The sequence below is a fragment of the Oncorhynchus clarkii genome, chromosome 24 (assembly GCF_045791955.1).
Source record: "Oncorhynchus clarkii lewisi isolate Uvic-CL-2024 chromosome 24, UVic_Ocla_1.0, whole genome shotgun sequence".
NCBI classification, from domain to species: Eukaryota; Metazoa; Chordata; class Actinopteri; order Salmoniformes; family Salmonidae; genus Oncorhynchus; species Oncorhynchus clarkii.
Genome location: NC_092170.1, coordinates 32,551,921 through 32,565,419, shown reverse-complemented (window position 1 = coordinate 32,565,419; position 13,499 = coordinate 32,551,921). Strand labels below are relative to the sequence as shown.

Here is a 13,499-nt window from a genome sequence, read left to right as displayed (position 1 = left end):
AAATAAGAATTTGTTCTTAACTGACTTGCCTAGCTAAATAAATGTACAAAATTAAAGCAGGCCCTCTCTCATCAGCTGTCATCAGCAGGCCCTCTTTCAAACGCTGTCATCAGCAGGCCCTCTTTCATCCGCTGTCATCAGCAGGCCCTCTTTCAAACGCTGTCCGCTGTCATCAGCAGGCCCTCTTTCATCCGCTGTCATCAGCAGGCCCTGTCTCATCCACTGATGATTGCACCATCTCTAGCCTGTGGCATTATAGACTTGCCAGCTTGATGCTTCAACACACAGACAGATATGGCTATTAACCCCAGCCATCTACACTAGCTAATGAAAAGAGGAGGGAATGGAGGAAAGGTCCAGCCTAACCATCTATAGTAATAAAGACTAGATTCCCATTATAGGCCAGTGTGTGATTACAGGACAGAGACTGGCGTTAATGTGCTCTGTAGATGAGATAGCCGGTAGTGGTGGAATATTTAAATCTCTCTCTCACCATTCAATTTCAATTCAATTTAAAGGATTTATTGGCATGGGAAACATATGTTTACATTGCCAAAGCAAGTGAAATAGATAAACAAAAGTGGGAAAAAAAACTATCTCTACTCATCAGATACTGAGCTCTCATGAACATCATTTAGAGACCACAGGAACTAGAGAACTCATCCCTCTCTTCCTATATCTGTGTCTCTATCTCTCTCTCTCTCTCTATCTCCACTGTGGGTGGATGACTAGCCAGAGCTCATTGAATTATCTGTTCATTGACAATACATATTGATTGTGTGGCTTGTGGTCATTGTACTCTACAGATGCTGGCTTAGCAGATCGTCATTGTTGATGATATGGAATCTGAAAATAGAACTGAACATTGAGAACACATATCACACATGGGGAGTATAAGTGTCATTTAGAGAGGGAATTTACACAGGTGTGTCTCACGTCCTGCTCTATCTGTGCCCTAGAGAGTTGTAGGATTCTGGGAGCTCTGCCTGACAGGGTTGTGTTTTGTGTTCAACTCCAGCTTCAGTCTGCTATCATGTCCTTGCTATGTAGGTCATCTGTGCCCCGGAACCATATCTCATCCTCTCCTATCCTATCCTATCCTCTCCACTCCTCTCCACACCACTCCTCTCCATTCCACTCCTCTCTGCTCTCTTCTCCACAGTGAAGTCAGTAATGTTGACAGAACTCCAAATATCATGGATTAGAACTTGACTCATTTACTTGGTTCCTCTTAGAGACCACAGGTGGAAGAGCCTCGGCATCAATACAGACCACACACCACCAGCACTGTTTACTCTCACCTTATGATGTTACTGCCAGAGAAAATCACAGTTAGGGGAAAAACACAGAGAAGAGGGAGGGAGGGAGGGAGGGAGGGAGGGAGGGAGGGAGGGAGGGAGGGAGGGAGGGAGGGAGGGAGAGAGAGATACAGACAGAGACACAGACATTGTGATTATATGCAATTCTGTTTACATGCATATCAAACAGGCTGCATATAAAGAGCTTGTGTGTGTGTCTGATTAGGTGTGGCTTATGTAGCAGTGATTTGCTGAACAGGGCTGATACATATTTATTCTTAATATTTAGATTATATTTGCATCTCTATCTCTTTTCAATTTCAACTTCAATTTAAGGCTTTTTTGGCAAAGGAAACATATGTTTACATTGCCAAAGCAAGTGAATTAGACAATAAACACATTTTAAATAAACAATAAAAGAATGAACAGTAAACACAACTTTCAAAAGAATAAAGACATTTCAAATGTCATGTTATGTCTATATACAGTGTTTTAACGTGCAAATAGTTAACCTTCCTGATCTCCCCATCCCGGATCCGGGATCGTGAATACAGCCTCAAGCTCATTGCCATAACGCAACGTTAACTATTCATGAAAATCGCAAATGAAATAAATATGCTAGCTCTCAAGCTTAGCCTTTTGTTAACAACACTGTCATCTCAGATTTTCACAATATGCTTCTCAACCATTGCAAAACAAGCATTTGTGTAACAGTATTGATGGCTAACGTAGCATTTAGCGTAGCATTTAGCATTAGCATTCAGCTGGCAACATTTACACAAAAAAACAGAAAAGCATTCAAATAAAATAATTTACCTTTGAAGAACTTCAGATGTTTTCAATGAGGAGACTCTCAGATAGCAAATGTTCAGTTTTTCCTGAAATCGCTCCGTTTTCTGCGTCACGTTTAGCTACGAAAAAAACCCTGTATCCAGGATTGTGTAAATCTATCAGCAAGCTCATTAGCATAACACAACGTTAACTATTCATGAAAATGGCTAATGAAATGAAATTGATCTATTTGCTCTCAAGCTTAGCCTTTTGTTAACAACACTGTCATCTCAGATTTTCAAAATATGCTTTTGAACCATAGCTAAACAAGCATTTGTGTAAGAGTATTGATAGCCTAGCATTGCATTAAGCCTAGCATTCAGCATGCAACATTTTCCACAAAAAAACATAAAAGCATTCAAATAAAATAAAATAATTTACCTTTGAAGAACTTCAGATGTTTTCAATGAGGAGACTCTGTTAGATAGCAAATGTTCCGTTTTTACAAAAAATATTATTTGTGTCGACTAATCACTCCATTTTGTTCATCACGTTTGGGTAAGAAAAAAAAAAAAAGAAAAAAAAAGGTCATTAAAACGCGAACTTTTTTCCAAATTAACTCCATAATATCGACAGAAACATGGCAAACGATGTTTAGAATCAATCCTCAAGGTGTTTTTCACATATCTATCGACGATAAAATCCATCGTGGCAGTTTACTTTCAATTCTGAAGAAATGGAACGCGCATGGACTTACTGATTACACACACAGGACACCGGGCGGGACACCAGGTAAATGTAGTCTCTTATGGTCAATCTTCCAATGATATGCCTACAAACACGTCACAATGCTGCAGACACCTCGGGGAATATACAGAAAGCGCAGGCTCATTCCTGGCGCATTCACAGCCATATAAGGAGACATTGGAACACAGCACCTTCAGAATCCGGGGCATTTCCTGTATGAAACATCATCTTGGTTTCGCCTGTTGCATTAGTTCTGGGGCACGCACAGATAATATCTTTGCAGTTTTGGAGACGTCAGCGTTGTGTCTTTCCAAGGCTGTCAATTCCATGCATAGTCGAGCATCTTTTCGTGACAAAATATTGCGCTTAAAACGGGCACGTCTTTTTATCCAATAATGACACAGCGCCCCTATAGGTTCAAGAGGTTAAAGTACAAAAGGGAAAATAAATAAACATAAATATGGGTTGTATTTACAATAGTGTTTGTTCTTCACTGGTTGCCCTGTTCTTGTGGCAACAGGTCACAAATCTTGCTGCTGTGGTTGCACACTGGTATTTCACCCAATAGATATGGGAGTTTATTAAAATTGGATTTATGGGTGTGTGTAGTCTAAGGGAAATATGTGTCTCTAATATGGTCATACATTTGGCAGGAGGTTAGGAAGAGCATCTCAGTTTCCACCTCATTTTGTGGGCAGGGTGCACATAGCCTGTCTTCTCTTGAGAGCCATGTCTGCCTACGGTGACCTTTCTCAATAGCAAGGCTATGCTCACTGAGTCTGTACATAGTCAAAGCTTTTCTTAAGTTTGGGTCTGTCACAGTGGTCAGGTATTCTGCCACTTTTATTAAGGTCCAAATATCATTCTAGTTTGCTCTGATTTTTGTTGTAAATTCTTTCCAATGTATCAAGTTTTATTTTTATTTTTTTATGATTTGGTTGGGTCTAATTGTGTTGCTCTCCTGGGGCTCTTAGGGGTCTGTGTTTGAACAGAGCCCCAGGACCAGCTTGCTTAGGGGGCTCTTCTCTTGGTCCATCTCTCTGTAGGTGATGGCTTTGTTATGGAAGGTTTGGGAATCGCTTCCTTTTAAATGGTTGTAGAAATTAGCGGCTCTTTTCTGGATTTTGATAATTAGCAGGTATCGGCCTAATTCTGCTCTGCATGCGTTATCTGGTGTTTTACATTGTACACAGAGGATCTCTCACACACACATGCACGCACACACACGCACTGGGCCATGATGTGAGAGAAAAAAAGGATCCCTTCCCGTGGGCTGCTGTAAAATCACATCCGTATCCAGTTAAATGTTCGCTCTTCCTCAACAGTTAATAACTATAACGTGATCAATAAATCTATTTTAATGTCTCTGCTCTGCTCTGATCGCTGACAGACTGAGCCCTGACGGAATTCCGTTCAGCCCTCCTCCCAAGGCACTGAAGACAGGCTACTCCAGACCATCAACCACTGACTCCAGGTCAGAATCAAACAGTAGATTGGGTCCTGTAAAGACCACACTGACTCCAGGTCAGAATCTAGTAGTGGACCTTGATTGGGACTTGTAAGGACGACACTGAATCCAGGTCAGAATCTACTAGTGAGGGACAGATGATGGAGAGATGGAAGTGAGATGAGGGAGAGATGGAGGAGAGATGAGGGGGAGATGGAGAGATGGAGGTGAGATGAGGGAGAGAAGAGGAGGAGATGGAGGAGACATGAGGGAGAGATGGAGGAGAGATGAGGGAGCGATAGAGGATGAGATGAGGGAGAGATGGAGGAAGAGATGAGGGAGAGATGGAGGAGAGATGAGGGAGAGATGAGGGATAGATGGAGGAGAGATGAGGGAGAGATAAGGGATAGATGGAGGAGAGATGAGGGAGAGATGGAGGAGGGATGAGGGAGAGATGGAGGAGAGATGAGGGAGAGATTGAGGAGAGATGAAGGAGATATTGAGGAAGAGAGGAGGAGGAGATGGAGGAGACATGAGGGAGAGATGGAGGAGAGATGAGGGAGCGATAGAGGAAGAGATGGAGGAGAGATGAGGGAGAGATGGAGGAAAGATGACGGAAAGATGTGTGAGAGATGAGGGAGAGATGGAGGAGACATGAGGGAGAGATGGAGGAGAGATAAGGGGGAGAGATAGAGGGAGAGATAGAGGAAGAGATGGGGGAGAGATGAGGGAGAGATGGAGGAAAATGAGGGAGAGATGTAGGAGATGGAGAAGAGATGAGGGAGAGATGGAGGAGAGATGAGGGAGAGATGGAGGAGAGATGAGGGAGAGATGAGGGAGAGATGGAGGAAAGATGGGTGAGAGATGAGGGAGAGATGAGGGAGAGATGGCAGAGAGATGGGAGAGAGATGAGGGAGAGATGAGGGAGAGATGGAGGATAGATGAGCGAGAGATTGAGGAGGGATAGAGGAAGATATGGAGGAGAGATGGGGGAGAGATGAGGGAGAGATGAGGGAGAGATTGAGGAGAGATGAGTGAGAGATGGAGGAAAGAGAGGAAGAGATGGAAGAGAGATGAGGGAGAGATGGAGAAAAGATGGAGGAGAGATGAGGGAGAGATGGGGGAGAGATGGAGGAGAGAGATGAGGGAGATGGAGGAGCGATGGAGGAGAGATGGAGGAGAGATGAGGGAGAGATGGAGGAGAGATGGAAGTGAGATGAGGGAGAGATGGAGGAGAGATGAGGCGGAGATGGAGGAGAGATGAGGGAGAGATGAGGGGGAGATGGAGTAGAGATGAGGGAGAGATGGAGTAGAGATGAGGGAGAGATGGAGGAGAGATGAGCGAGAGATGGAGGAGAGATGGAGGAAGAGATGGAGGAGAGATGAGGGAGAGATGGAGGATAGATGGAGGAAAGATGGGTGAGAGATGAGGGAGAGATGAGGGAGAGATGGCAGAGAGATGGGAGAGAGATGAGGGAGAGATGAGGGAGAGATGGAGGATAGATGAGCGAGAGATTGAGGAGAGATGGAGGAGATATAGAGGAAGAGAAGAGGAGGAGATGGAGGAAGAGATGGAGGAGACATGATGGAGAGATGAGGGAGCGATAGAGGAAGAGATGGAGGAGAGATGAGGGAGAGATGGAGGATAGATGGGTGAGAGATGAGGGAGAGATGGGGGAGAGATGAGGGAGAGATGGCAGAGAGATGGGAGAGAGGAGAGAGAGATGAGGGAGAGATGGATTTTGAGATGATGGAGAGGTGGAGGAGAGATGAGGGAGAGATGGAGGAGAGATGAGGGAGAGATGGAGGAAAATGGAGGAGAGATGAGGGAGAGATGGAGGAGATGGAGAAGAGATGGAGGAAGAGATGAGGGAGAGATGGAGGAGACATGGAGGAGAGATGAGGGAGAGATGGAGGGATAGAGGAAGAGATGGAGGAGAGATGGGGGAGAGATGAGGGAGAGATGGAGGAGAGATGAGCGAGAGATGGAGGATAGAGAGGAAGAGATGGAGGAGCGATGAGGGAGTTATGGAGGAAAGATGGAGGAGAGATGAGGGAGAGATGGGGAGAGATGAGGGAGAGATTAGGGAGAGATGGGGGAGAGATAGGGGAGAGATTGAGGAAGAGATGGAGGACAGATGAGGGAGAGATGGAGGAAAGATGGGGGAGAGATGAGGGAGAGATGGGGGAGAGATAGAGGAAGAGATGAGGGAGAGATGGAGGAGAGATGGAGGAAGAGATGAGGGAGAGATGGAGGAAGAGATGTAGGAGAGATGGAGGAAAATGGAGGAGAGATGAGGGAGAGATGGAGGAGATGGAGAAGAGATGGAGGAAGAGATGAGGGAGAGATGGAGGAGACATGGAGGATAGATGAGGGAGAGATGGAGGGATAGAGGAAGAGATGGAGGAGAGATGGGGGAGAGATGAGGGAGAGATGGAGGAGAGATGAGCGAGAGATGGAGGATAGAGAGGAAGAGATGGAGGAGCGATGAGGGAGTTATGGAGGAAAGATGGAGGAGAGATGAGGGAGAGATGGGGAGAGATGAGGGAGAGATTAGGGAGAGATGGGGGAGAGATAGGGGAGAGATTGAGGAAGAGATGGAGGACAGATGAGGGAGAGATGGAGGAAAGATGGGGGAGAGATGAGGGAGAGATGGGGGAGAGATAGAGGAAGAGATGAGGGAGAGATGGAGGAGAGATGGAGGAAGAGATGAGGGAGAGATGGAGGAAGAGATGTAGGAGAGTTGGAGGAGAGATGAGGGAGAGATGAGGGGGAGATGAAGGAGAGATGAGGGAGAGATAAGGGAGAGATGGAGGATAGATGAGGGAGAGATGGAGGAGAGATGAGGGATAGATGAGGGAGAGATGTGAGGAGAGATGGGGGAGAGATGGTGGAGAGATGGAGGAGAGATGAGAGTGAGATAGAGTAGAGATGGAAGAAAGATTGAGGAAGAGATGGAGGAGAGATGAGGGAGAGATGGAGGAGAGATGAGGAGAGATGAGGGAGAGCTGGAGTGGAGATGGGGGAGAGATGAGGTAGAGATGGAGGAGACATGATGGAGAGATGGAGGAGAGATGAGGGAGCGATAGAGGAAGAGATGGAGGAGAGATGAGGGAGAGATGGAGGATAGATGGGTGAGAGATGAGGGAGAGATGAGGGAGAGATGGATTTTGAGATGATGGAGAGGTGGAGGAGAGATGAGGGAGAGATGGAGGAGAGATGAGGGAGAGATGGAGGACACATGGAGGAGAGATGAGAGTGAGATAGAGGAGAGATGGAAGAGAGATTGAGGAAGAGATGGAGGAGAGATGAGGGAGAGATGGAGGAGAGATGAGGAGAGATGAGGGAGAGCTGGAGTGGAGATGGGGGGAGATGAGGTAGAGATGGAGGAGAGATGAGGGAGAGATGGAGGAGAGATGAGGGAGATATGGGAGGGAGATGGTGGAGAGATGGAGGAGAGATGAGAGCGAGATAGAGGAGAGATGGAAGAGAGATTGAGGAAGAGATGGAGGAGAGATGAGGGAGAGATGGAGGAGAGATGAGGAGAGATGAGGGAGAGCTGGAGTGGAGATGGGGGGAGATGAGGTAGAGATGGAGGAGAGATGAGGGAGAGATGAGGGAGAGATGGAGGAGATATGGAGGAGAGATGAGGGAGAGATGGAGGAGAGATGGAGGAGAGATAATGGAGAAATGGAGGAGAGATGAGGAAGAGATGGAGGAGAGATGAGGGAGAGGTGGAGCGAGAGACGTAGTTGAAATGAAGTAGAGATGGAGGAGAGATGGGGGAGAGATGAGGGAGAGATGGAGGAGAGATGGGGGAGAGATGGAGGTGAGATGGAGTAGAGATGAGGGAGATATGTAGGAGAGATTAGGGAGAGATGAGGGATAGATACAGGAGAGATGAGGAGAGATGAGGGAGAGATGAGGGAGATATGAGGGAGAGATGGAGGAGAGATGAGGGAGAGGTGAGGGAGAGATGGGGGAGAGATGGAGGAGAGATGGGGAGAGATGGAGTAGAGATGGGGGAGAGATGGAGGAGAGATGGAGGAGAGATGATTCAGATATGGAGGAGAGTTGGGGGAGAGATGAGGTATAGATACAGGAGAGATGGAGGAGAGATGAGGGAGAGATGTGAGGAGAGATGGGGGAGAGATGGTGGAGAGATGGAGGAGAGATGAGAGTGAGATAGAGTAGAGATGGAAGAGAGATTGAGGAAGAGATGGAGGAGAGATGAGGGAGAGATGGAGGAGAGATGAGGAGAGATGAGGGAGAGCTGGAGTGGAGATGGGGGAGATGAGGTAGAGATGGAGGAGACATGATGGAGAGATGGAGGAGAGATGAGGGAGCGATAGAGGAAGAGATGGAGGAGAGATGAGGGAGAGATGGAGGATAGATGGGTGAGAGATGAGGGAGAGATGAGGGAGAGATGGATTTTGAGATGATGGAGAGATGAGGGAGAGATGGAGGAGAGATGAGGGTGAGATGAGGGATAGATGGAGGAGACATGAGGGAGAGATGGAGGAGAGATAGAGGAAGAGATGGAGGAGAGATAGAGGAAGAGATGGAGGAGAGATGAGGGAGAGATGGAGGAAATTGGAGGAGAGATGAGGGAGAGATGGAGGAGATGGAGAAGAGATGGAGGAAGAGATGAGGGAGAGATGGAGGAGAGATGAGGGAGAGATGAGGGATAGATGGAGGAGACATGAGGGAGAGATGGAGGAGAGATAGAGGAAGAGATGGAGGAGAGATAGAGGAAGAGATGGAGGAGAGATGAGGGAGAGATGGAGGAAATTGGAGGAGAGATGAGGGAGAGATGGAGGAGATGGAGAAGAGATGGAGGAAGAGATGAGGGAGAGATGGAGGAGACATGGAGGAGAGATGAGAGTGAGATAGAGGAGAGATGGAAGAGAGATTGAGGAAGAGATGGAGGAGAGATTAGGGAGAGATGGAGGAGAGATGAGGAGAGATGAGGGAGAGCTGGAGTGGAGATGGGGGGAGATGAGGTAGAGATGGAGGAGAGATGAGGGAGAGATGGAGGAGAGATGAGGGAGAGATGGGAGGGAGATGGTGGAGAGATGGAGGAGAGATGAGAGCGAGATAGAGGAGAGATGGAAGAGAGATTGAGGAAGAGATGGAGGAGAGATGAGGGAGAGATGGAGGAGAGATGAGGAGAGATGAGGGAGAGCTGGAGTGGAGATGGGGGAGATGAGGTAGAGATGGAGGAGAGATGAGGGAGAGATGAGGGAGAGATGGAGGAGATATGGAGGAGAGATGAGGGAGAGATGGAGGAGAGATGGAGGAGAGATAAGGGAGAAATGGAGGAGAGATGAGGAAGAGATGGAGGAGAGATGAGGGAGAGGTGGAGCGAGAGACGTAGTTGAAATGAAGTAGAGATGGAGGAAAGATGGGGGAGAGATGAGGGAGAGATGGAGGAGAGATGGGGGAGAGATGGAGGTGAGATGGAGTAGAGATGAGGGAGATATGTAGGAGAGATTAGGGAGAGATGAGGGATAGATACAGGAGAGATTAGGAGAGATGAGGGAGAGATGAGGGAGATATGAGGGAGAGATGGAGGAGAGATGAGGGAGAGATGAGGGAGAGATGGGGGAGAGATGGAGGAGAGATGGGGAGAGATGGAGTAGAGATGGGGGAGAGATGGAGGAGAGATGGAGGAGAGATGATTCAGATATGGAGGAGAGTTGGGGGAGAGATGAGGTATAGATACAGGAGAGATGGAGGAGAGATGAGGGAGAGATGTGAGGAGAGATGGGGGAGAGATGAGGGAGAGATGGAGGAGAGATGAGGAGAGATGAGGGAGAGCTGGAGTGGAGATGGGGGAGATGAGGTAGAGATGGAGGAGACATGTTGGAGAGATGGAGGAGAGATGAGGGATCGATAGAGGAAGAGATGGAGGAGAGATGAGGGAGAGATGGAGGATAGATGGGTGAGAGATGAGGGAGAGATGAGGGAGAGATGGATTTTGAGATGATGGAGAGATGAGGGAGAGATGGAGGAGAGATGAGGGAAAGATGAGGGATAGATGGAGGAGACATGAGGGAGAGATGGAGGAGAGATAGAGGAAGAGATGGAGGAGAGATAGAGGAAGAGATGGAGGAGAGATGAGGGAGAGATGGAGGAAATTGGAGGAGAGATGAGGGAGAGATGGAGGAGATGGAGAAGAGATGGAGGAAGAGATGAGGGAGAGATGGAGGAGACATGGAGGAGAGATGAGAGTGAGATAGAGGAGAGATGGAAGAGAGATTGAGGAAGAGATGGAGGAGAGATGAGGGAGAGATGGAGGAGAGATGAGGAGAGATGAGGGAGAGCTGGAGTGGAGATGGGGGGAGATGAGGTAGAGATGGAGGAGAGATGAGGGAGAGATGGAGGAGAGATGAGGGAGAGATGGGAGGGAGATGGTGGAGAGATGGAGGAGAGATGAGAGCGAGATAGAGGAGAGATGGAAGAGAGATTGAGGAAGAGATGGAGGAGAGATGAGGGAGAGATGGAGGAGAGATGAGGAGAGATGAGGGAGAGCTGGAGTGGAGATGGGGGGAGATGAGGTAGAGATGGAGGAGAGATGAGGGAGAGATGAGGGAGAGATGGAGGAGATATGGAGGAGAGATGAGGGAGAGATCGAGGAGAGATGGAGGAGAGATAAGGGAGAAATGGAGGAGAGATGAGGAAGAGATGGAGGAGAGATGAGGGAGAGGTGGAGCGAGAGACGTAGTTGAAATGAAGTAGAGATGAGGGAGAGATGGGGGAGAGATGGAGGAGAGATGTGGGAGAAATGGAGGAGAGATGAGGAGAGAGGAGGGAGCGATGGAGGAGAGATAGGGAGAGATGGAGGAGAGATGAGGGAGAGATGGGGGAGAGATGAGGGAGAGATGGAAGAGAGATGGGGGAGAGATGTAGGAGAGATGGAGGAGAGATGGAGGGGAGATGAGTCCGAGATGGAGGAAAGATGGGGGAGAGATGAGGGAGAGATGGTGGAGAGATAGGGGAGAGATGAGGGAGAGATGAGGGAGAGATGAGGGAGAGATGGAGGAGAGATGGAGGTAGAGATGAAGGAGAGATGGGGGAGAAATGGAGGAGAGATGGTGGGCGAAATGGAGGAGAGATGAGGAGAGATGATGGAGAAATGAAGGAGAGATGAGGAGAGAAGGGGCGAAATGGAGGAGAGATGAGGGAGAGATGGGGGAGGGAGGAGGGAGAGATGGAGGAGAGATGAGGGAGAGATGGAGGGAGAGATGGAGGAGAGATGAGGGAGAGATGGGGGAGAGATGAGGGAGAGATGAGGGAGAGATGGAAGAGAGATGGGGGAGAGATGAATGAGAAATGAGGGAGAAATGGAGGAGAGATGGGGGACAGATGGAGGAGAGATGAGGGAGAGATTGGGGAGAGATGAGGGAGAGATGAGGGAGAGATGGGGGAGAGATGAGGGGTAGATAGAGGAGAGATGAGGGAGAGATAGGGGAGATATGGAGGAGAGATGGAGGAGAGATGAGGGAGAGATGGGTGAGAGATGAGGGAGAGATGGGGGAGAGATGAGGGACAGATACAGGAGGGATGGAGGAGAGATGAGGGAGAGATGGGGGAGAGATGGAGGAGAGAGGGGGGAGAGATGTGGGAGAGATGGAGGGAGAGATGTAGGAGAGATGGAGGGGAGATGAGTCCGAGATGGTGGGCGAAATGGAGGAGAGATGAGGAGAGATGAGGGAGAAATGAAGGAGAGATGAGGAGAGATGGGGCGAAATGGAGGAGAGATGGAGGAGAGATGAGGGTGAGATGGAGGAGAGATGATGGAGAGATGAGGGAGAGATGGAGGAGAGATGAGGGAGAGATGAGGGAGAGATAGAGGAGAGATGGAAGAGAGATTGAGGAAGAGATGGAGGAGAGATGAGGGAGAGATGGAGGAGAGATGAGGGAGAGATGGAGGAGAGATGAGGTAGAGATGAGGGAGAGATGGGGGAGAGATGAGGTATAGATACAGGAGAGATGAGGGAGTGATGGAGGAGAGATGAGGGAGAGATGGGGGAGAGATGGAGGAGAGATGGGGGAGAAATGGAGGAGAGATGAGGAGAGATGGAGGATAGATGAGGGAGAGATGGAGGTGAGATGAAGGAGTGTGAAAAAGGAGCAGGAACAGGGAGGGAAGGACTGTAATGAACTCTTCTCAAATCATCATGCCTCATAGACACATACAGCCCCTGGCTAACATGCATAGTTTACAGACACAAACAAACACACACACACACCCCATCAATAACACAACACACAAGGAAGCCAAGGCAGAAATTACTGTAAGCATGTCTACAACAACATAATGCAATATTCACGATTACAGTACCAGGGTGTTGTTTGTCTGTGTGTGTGTCCACATGCAGTATCCGTGTTGCAGATCTCGGTCTACATCTGAACCAGTGCACACATGACTGCACAGTGCTGATGAGTGGGGCTCACAGCATGCTGGGTGGGGCTCATAACACGGTGGGTGGGGCTCACAGCATGCTGGGTAGGTGGGGCTCACAGCATGCTGGGTGGGGGGGCTCACAGCATGCTGGGTGGGTGGGGCTAACAGCATGCTGAGTGGGTGGGGCTCACAGCATGCTGGGTGAGTGGGGCTCACAGCATGCTGGGTGAGGGGGGCTCACAGCATGCTGGGTGGGGGGGGCTCATAACACGGTGGGTGGGGCTCACAGCATGCTGGGTGGGGGGGCTCACAGCACGGTGTACAGAGAGGTGTACATCCTCTAACACAGACACACAAACACAGTGACTGTGGTAAATATACAGCCCCCCAGTTTATTAAGTACACACATCTAGTACCGGACCCCACATTGCCTCCAGAACAGCCAACATTTTTGGGGCATGGAGATAGATACAGAGACAGTGGGCAGGCATAATGATAGACACAGATATAGTGGAGAGGTATAGTGATAGACACAGAGATAGTGGACAGGGATAGTGATAGACACAGAGATAGTGGACAGGGATAGTGATAGACACAGAGATAGTGGACAGGGATAGTGATAGACACAGAGATAGTGGACAGGGATAATGATTAGAACAGAGATAGTAGACAGGGATAATGATTAGAACAGAGATAGTGGACAGGGATAATGATTAGAACAGAGATAGTGGACAGGGATAGTGATAGACACAGAGATAGTGGGCAGGGATAGTGATAAATACAGAGATGAGGGAGGGAGGTTCTGAACCCCCCTTCTCCATCCTT

General features: G+C 48.5%; 1 protein-coding gene across 1 annotated transcript in view; it reads left to right on the top strand.

Moving 5' to 3' along the window:
• Positions 1 to 13,499, top strand: part of LOC139382322 (roundabout homolog 2-like) — a 366,464-nt gene that overhangs the window by 223,552 nt on the left and 129,413 nt on the right. The window lies entirely within an intron of this gene.